The sequence below is a fragment of the Lutjanus erythropterus genome, chromosome 24, assembly GCF_056507025.1.
Source record: "Lutjanus erythropterus isolate fLutEry1 chromosome 24, fLutEry1.hap2, whole genome shotgun sequence".
NCBI classification, from domain to species: domain Eukaryota; kingdom Metazoa; phylum Chordata; class Actinopteri; order Lutjaniformes; family Lutjanidae; genus Lutjanus; species Lutjanus erythropterus.
The window spans coordinates 6,471,148-6,478,468 of NC_139340.1; the positions used below are offsets into that span (position 1 = coordinate 6,471,148).

A 7,321-nucleotide genomic window follows, 5' to 3' on the forward strand; every position below is an offset into this window, starting at 1 on the left:
CTCAAAAATTTACCAAATAGTAATTTTCCTTGTAGCTTAAAAAAAACACCAGATCTTTCAGCTACTTAGGTTACTCAGGTTAGCCCACAATGGAAAATCTGTTTCTGTTTCTCCCTTTGAAAAAAAATTAAAAGGACAATTTTAAAATATACATGTTAAAAATACCAAAACAAACCAAAAAAAGGAAAAACAGGTTGAAACTAGTTAAAATAAATGCAACCACCAGAGGGTGCCATTTCCACAACAACAGACTGTATAGGAAGATATAATTAATGAAGGCAGCCACACTGTAACTAAATTACTATTAGAATTCTAGTTAAAAGGAAACATAAAAGTGTTTTTTTTAGCAATATTGTAAAAACTAAATTGAAAAATGGACTCATTAGATGAAAGATTAAAAGCTGACAAAATAAATGAAATGAATTGGAATGAAGCTTTTGTTTTTATTTCATATACCGAGGTTGGTTTGAATGTGTGCACCATGTTCAACTTGAAATTATAATGGCTTTATTTATTTTGTGTTTGTTTGTATAGATGGTGGACTGGTCTGGTGTTTACATCTTCTGTGGGAACCATGGAGGAGTCTTCAGTTCAGTCCACTTTTCAGCTTTAAGGGTAGAAGAGAGTGTAACATGTCCGCTGAATGTTTTACATCTTTGACCATTTGTTGGAGTGGTTTGCAATTATTATTTATTTATATTCTCCTTATACTCCCATTTGACTTTGACAGAGGTTGGTTTGAATGCGTGCACCATGTTCAACTTGAAATTAATGATGACTTTATTTATTTTGTGTTTGTCTGTATAGATGGCAGCAGGTGGACTGGTCTGGTGTTTACATCATCTGTGGGAACCATGGAAGAGTCTTCAGGTTAGTCCACTTTTCAGCTTTAGTGCGGACTGTGAATATGAAGGGTGGGAGACAGAGAGTAACATGTCCCCTGAATGCTTTACATCTTTGTAAAGAAATGAAAATATTCTAAATATGGTAGACTTAGACTGATATTGATCCATTTTTTCTGTGTCCCTTTTTAAAGTGTCTAAATACATTTTGCTGCTGACTCTGTCCACAACAGCACATGACTTGGCCTCTCCAAACTGGGGGTGTGCCAACCACTATCCACTGTAAGTAATACTCTAGCTATTGATTGTATCTCATACAACTGCACTTGTGATAATCCTAACTATCTCTTTAAGATTTATGTTTGTCTCACACTTGTAGATACACGGCCTCAATGAGGGACGTCTTGGATGATGAGCAACTGAGATCTGACATCTTCTCTGTGGTAAGACATTCATTCTCAGTATTACCAACTGCTATATTTAATATTGAGTGCATACAAATTATTTTAAAATGAGTGGCTTTTTTGATTAAAGGAGCAACATGTAAATTATGGCCAGAATTTAAATTTAAGGGATGATTTATGATTAGATTTTGATTTTGCATTTAATAGGATCAAAGTGGAGGAAAGAGGATATATTTTTTAAAAAGACAAAAAATTAACAAACAAAAAAAAAATTGTAACAATACAAAACAAAGTGAAAATTCAGAATCACTATATTGGGACTTTAGTTGTTATCTTGAAAATAGTGACCAGACAAGATGCCCAGTCTTTGCAAAATCTTAATGCAGTGGTGCCCAACCCTGGTTCTCATGTTCCACTGCCCTGCATGTTTTAGATGTTTCCCTGCTCCAACACACCTGATTCAAATGATCAGCTCATCATCAAGCCTCTGCAGAAGCCTGACAACAGCCTGATCATTTGAACCAGGGTTGGGCACCACTACTTTAATCTGTGACTTAAAACTCTGTGACTTCTGACAAATTGTCTTTAGATGTGTGATATTGAAAATCTTATGAACAGACAACACACTTTAAATTTAGCAGAAACTAAACAAAATCAGCTCCAGTTTGGTCGACCAAATAAATCTTAATCCATCATGTTAGATGTGAGAATATTCTGGCCCCCTGCTGACTGTTGGATGTCCGGCCACCTTCTCACTCCACTTTGCTTCACATCTCTGCCCCTCTGACTGGAGTTACCTTCAATAGGTGGCAATATTTTAGATGCTGCTCCTTTAAACCGACAAAATAAATGAAATGGAATCAAGGTCCACTTTTTATTTCATATACCAAGTTTGATTTGAATGTGTTCAACATGTTGAAACTGAAATTATTGCAACTCAAAATTCTTATGACTTTATTTATTTTGAGTTTGATTGTATAGATGGCTGCAGATGCACTGGAATGGTGTGAACACTGTGTGTGGGAACCATAGAAGACACTTCAGGTTAGTTCACTTTTAAGTGATCATGCTGACTGTACATATAAATATTTAATAACATTTAAAAACTGATTATCGATTAATTGTTGCAGTTATACTGAAAACATACTTTCATACAAGCTTAATTGTATTAAAATGTCAAAGGGTAAAGTGGTTAAAATATTCTAAATATAGTACACTTAGACTGTTACTGATTTGTTTTTTAGCCGAGCCTTTTATAGGTGGCTAAAATACATTTTGCTGCTTCCCCAACTTTTGTTGTGTCCCAACTGCCATCTTCTGCAACAAATACACTGACTATTGTAAGTATCTCATACAACCCATTTTCAGATGATCTGAACTATCCCTCTAAAGCTCATATTTATCTCACACTTGCAGGTACGCAGCCTCAGTGAAGGACGTCTTGGACGACTGACCAACTGAGCAAAAATTTTCTCTTAGGTAAGATATTTATTCTCAATATTTCCAGCTGCTGTGTTAAATGTTGAAGGAATTGTGTTGAAAGCATTTTTTTTTTTTAATTGAGTGTCATCTAAGTTAAAGGAGCAACATGTAAAATATGGCCAGAATTTCAGTTTAAACATTCAAAAATAAGAAATAACGGCAATAGACTGACCTCCGTCCCGCTGACACTACTGTGGGTGCAGGAAACAGAATCAGAAAGTGTTTCTGACGTTTGAAGTGTGCAAAATTACACACAAATATATCCAACCAGTTCTGTGAGAAGCACACATATGTTTTTTCACGTGTCAGGTCGGTCTCGTACAGTCAGAAATGAAAGGCATTGCGATTCATTTTTCATGTCTGTCTCTTGATGCATCCTTACATCCCTAACTGTTACTGATTTGTTTTTTAGGTGAGCCTTGTGTAAGTGGCTAAAATACATTTTGCTGCTTCCCCAAAGTTCGGATGTGCCGACTGCCAACTACTGCAACAATTACACTGACTATTGATAAGTATCTCGTAAAACCCCACTTCCAATAATCTGAACTCTCCCTCGAAGACTTTTATTTATCTCACACTTGCAGATACGCAGCCTCACTGGAGGACATCTTGGATGATTGGACAACAAAGTGGAAATCTTCTCTTTGGTAAGATATTCATTCTCAGTATTACCAGCTGCTATATTTAATATCGAGTGCATACAAATTATTTTAATTGAGTGGCTTTTTGGTTAAAGGAGCAACATGTAAATTATGGCCAGAATTTAAATTTAAGGGATGATTTATGATTAGATTTTGATTTTGCATTTAGTAGGATCAAAGTGGAGGAAAGAGGATATATTTTTTAAAAAGACAAAATGAACAAACAAAAAAAAAAAAAAAAATTGTAACAATACAAAACAAAGTGAAAATTCAGAATCAATATATTGGGATTTTAGTTGTTATCTTGAAAATTGTGACCAGACAAGATGCCCAGTCTTTGCAAAATCTTAATGCAGTGGTGCCCAACCCTGGTTCTCAGGGACCCACTGCCCTGCATGTTTTAGATGTTTCCCTGCTCCAACACACCTGATTCAAATGATCAGCTCATCATCAAGCCTCTGCAGAAGCCTGACAACAGCCTGATCATTTGAACCAGGGTTGGGCACCACTACTTTAATCTGTGACTTAAAACTCTGTGACTTCTGACAAATTGTCTTTAAATGTGTGATATTGAAAATCTTATGAACTTGTTCAGACAACACACTTTAAATTTAGCAGAAACAAAACAAAATCAGCTCCAGTTTGGTCGACCAAATAAATCTTAATCTATCATGTTAGATGTGAGAATATTCTGGCCCCCTGCTGACTGTTGGATGTCCGGCCACCTTCTCACTCCACTTTGCTTCACATCTCTGCCCCTCTGACTGGAGTTACCTTCAATAGGTGGCAATATTTTAGATGCTGCTCCTTTAAACCGACAAAATAAATGAAATGCAATAATGGTCCACTTTTTATTTCATATACCAAGTTTGATTTGAATGTGTTCAGCATGGTGAAACTGAAATTAATGCAACTCAAAATTCTTATGACTTTATTTATTTTGAGTTTGATTGTATAGATGGCTGCAGATGCACTGGTCTGGTCTGAACACTGTGTGTGGGAACCATAGAAGACACTTCAGGTTAGTTCACTTTTAAGTGATCATGCTGACTGTACATATAAATATTTAATATTTAATATCATTTAAAAACTGATTATCGATTAATTGTTGCACTTATACTGAAAACACACATACAAGCTTAATTGTATTAAAATGTCAAAGGGTAAAGTGGTTAAAATATTCTAAATATAGTACACTTAGACTGTTACTGATTTGTTTTTTAGCTGAGCCTTTTATAGGTGGCTAAAATATTTTTTACTGCTTTCCCAAACTTTGGGGTGTGCCAGCTGCCATCTTATGCAACAAATACACTGACTATTGTAAGTATCTCATACAACCCAATTTCAGATGATCTGAACTATCCCTCTAAAGCTCATATTTATCTTAGACTTGCAGATACGCAGCCTCACTGGAGGACATCTTGGACAATTGGACAACAAAGTGGAAATCTTCTCTCTGGTAAGATATTTATTCTCAATATTTCCAGCTGCTGTGTTAAATGTTGAAGGAATTGCGTTGAAAGCATTTTTTTTTTTTTATTGAGTGTCATCTAAGTTAAAGGAGCAACATGTAAAATATGGCCAGAATTTCAGTTTAAACATTCAAAAATAAGAAATAATGGCAATAGACTGACCTCCTCCCATCTTGCTCCTCCGTCCCACTGACACTACTGTGGGTGCAGGAAACAGAATCAAAGTGTTTCTGACGTTTGAAGTGTGCAAAATTACACACAGATATATCCAACCAGTTCTGTCAGAAGCACGCAGACCTTTTTTTCACGTGTCGGGTCGGTCTCGTATGGTCAGAAGTGAAAGTAGATTATGAGCTCTGCTCTTTAAAAATGGCATTCATGGCGATTCATTTTTCATGTCTGTCTCTTGATGCATCCTTACATCCCTAACTGTTACTGATTTGTTTTTTAGGTGAGCTGTTTGTAAGTGGCTGAAATACATTTTGCTGCTTCCCCAATGTTCGGATGTGCCGACTGCCAACTACTGCAACAATTACACTGACTATTGATAAGTATCTTGTACAACCCCACTTCCAATAATCTGAACTATCCCTCTAAGACTTTTATTTATCTCACACAGATATGCAGCCTCACTGGAGGACATCTTGGACGATTGAACAACAAAGTGGAAATCTTCTCTCTGGTAAGATATTTATTCTCAGTATTACCAGCTGCTGTGTTAAATGTTGAAGGCATTGTGTTGAAAGTATACAAAATATTTTAAATTGAGTGTCATATAAGATGAGGATGAAATTATTAGCCTTCCTATGAAAATTTCTTTTTTTTTTTTTTTAAGTATTTCCCAAATGCTGATAAACAGGGCAAGGAATTTTTAACACAGCTTTTCCAAACGTCCTAGTTTTATTTTGGATGCTTAAATTATTTTACTTTGCACATACAAACAAAATTATGTCACAAAAACTACCAGGGTGAAAATAATTAGCCCCCTTGATGCTAATAGTCAGTTGTCTATCCTTTTTGCTGGATAACAGCCTGTAGTCGTTTGTTGTAGTTTTCAACAAGGCTCTGACACGTCTCCTGAGGAATCCCAGCCTATTCTTCTTTGGCAAATCTCTCAAGCTCCTCCAGATTTGATGGTCCTCTGACATGGACCTTGGTCTTCAGTTCATCCCACAGATATTCAATGGGATTCAAGTCAGGGCTTTGTGCAGGCTGGTCAGTAACTTTCACTTTGGTCTTGTGGAGGTAGTCCTTCACCAGGAGCGACGTATGTTTTCGGTCATTGTCATGTTGGAAGACAAAGCGACGGCCCAGACCCAGTTTTGCTGCTGACCGCTTGAGGTTTTCTTTCAAAATCTTCACATATCCTTCTTTCTTCGTGATTCGTTCCACCTTGACCAGATTCCCAGTTCCAAACGCACTCCAGCATCCTCACAGCATAATACTCCCACCACCGTTTCACTGTGGGGACATAAGCCTCTCCCTTCTTTCTCCAAACATAAGCAAGTGGAGATTTTCTTGGTCTGCAACCTCGCAGTCCATTCCTGTGCAGGGCTCTAGTGATTGTCTTCTTTGAGACTTCGATTCATGACTAAATCATTCACTTGTGTCTTGGCAGTTGTTCTGCGGTCTTTAGACACATCTCTCACTAGTTTTCTTTCCAGAGTCTTCCAGAGGCTCTCTTTGAATTTCTTGATGATACTTCTCACTCCAGTTCTTGACACTTGAAAACACAGTGATAACTTTGTATAGCCTTCTCCTGCTTTGTGAGCATCAACAATTCTTTTTCTCAAGTCTAAACTGATTTCTTTTGTTTTTGGCATGAGCTCATCATTACACAACAGTGGTTTGTGCTATGGCTCAATAAAAAGGTCACTTCTTAAGGGGGCTAATAATATTGACCCTGAGAATTTTTTGTTTTTCTGAAATAATTCTGTTATTGTGTGCAAATAGAAATAATTTCTGTTTTCTAAAGAAAACGAGCATGTTTAGAAATACTATGTTGAAAATTCCTTGCTCTGTTAAAAAATCAAGCACAAAAGACAAAAACTTGACAAAAAGCACAAAAACTTTTCAGTTTCATAGGGGGTCTAATAATTTTGTCCTCAACTGTAAAATAAAGGAGCAACATGTAAGATATGGCCAGTATTTCAATTTAAACATAAAAAAAAATGGACTTTAAAACATTTTATCTGTAAACAGCAACATGCAAAAAATACATAACTGAATGATGCAGAACAGAATTAATCCATTGTTTGATTTCTTTTTCAAAACTTAAAAAATTATCTTTATGATTGGAAATTTTTGATTTACTGAAATGAGATTTTGCATTTAATAGGATCAAAGTGATGATAAAGTATTGATTAAAGTATTGAGGAAGTGGAAATTCACATTAAATATTTTGGGAATCTAGTTGTTGTTTTGTGACCCTGCAAGATCTTAATCTGTGATTTCTGGCAAATTGTCTTTAGGTGTGAGAG

General features: G+C 36.1%; 1 long non-coding RNA gene across 1 annotated transcript; it reads left to right on the forward strand.

Annotated features, from left to right (window-relative positions):
* The first annotated feature begins 1,025 nt into the window (after window positions 1-1,025).
* Window positions 1,026-2,290, forward strand: LOC146304589 (uncharacterized). The gene is made up of 3 exons (XR_014769260.1): window positions 1,026-1,124; window positions 1,222-1,285; window positions 2,215-2,290. It is a non-coding gene; the product is annotated as an uncharacterized LOC146304589 (long non-coding RNA).
* The last annotated feature ends 5,031 nt before the right edge of the window (window positions 2,291-7,321 follow it).